Below are 437 nucleotides of genomic sequence, written 5' to 3' on the forward strand. Positions count from 1 at the left end.
AGGGCACTGGGTGTTGTATGGAAACTAATTTGACAATAAACTACTTAAAAAATTGTTTTAAACAAAAAAAAATAAACATGATATTGAATGAAAGAAGCCAGTTACAAAACAGCATGCATTGTACAATTTCATTCACATGGAAATTAAAAAATGGGATTAAAAATCAGGAGAGTAGGGGTGCCTGGGTGGCTCAGTCAGTTAAGCGGCTGACTTCGGCTCAGGTCAGGATCTCATGGTTCATGAGTTCAAGCCCTGTGTTGGGCTCTGTGCTGATAGCTCAGAGCCTTGAGTCTGCTTCAGATTTTGTGTCTCCATCTCTCTCTTTAAATTTTATTTAAAAATTTTTTTAAATCAGGAGAGTAGTTAGTGAGGGTATTATGACTTGGAAAGAAAACAACAGAGCCTTTCTTGATAATGATAATATTCTGTTTCTTGAT

The sequence above is a fragment of the Suricata suricatta genome, chromosome 6 (assembly GCF_006229205.1).
Source record: "Suricata suricatta isolate VVHF042 chromosome 6, meerkat_22Aug2017_6uvM2_HiC, whole genome shotgun sequence".
In the NCBI taxonomy this organism is placed as follows: domain Eukaryota; kingdom Metazoa; phylum Chordata; class Mammalia; order Carnivora; family Herpestidae; genus Suricata; species Suricata suricatta.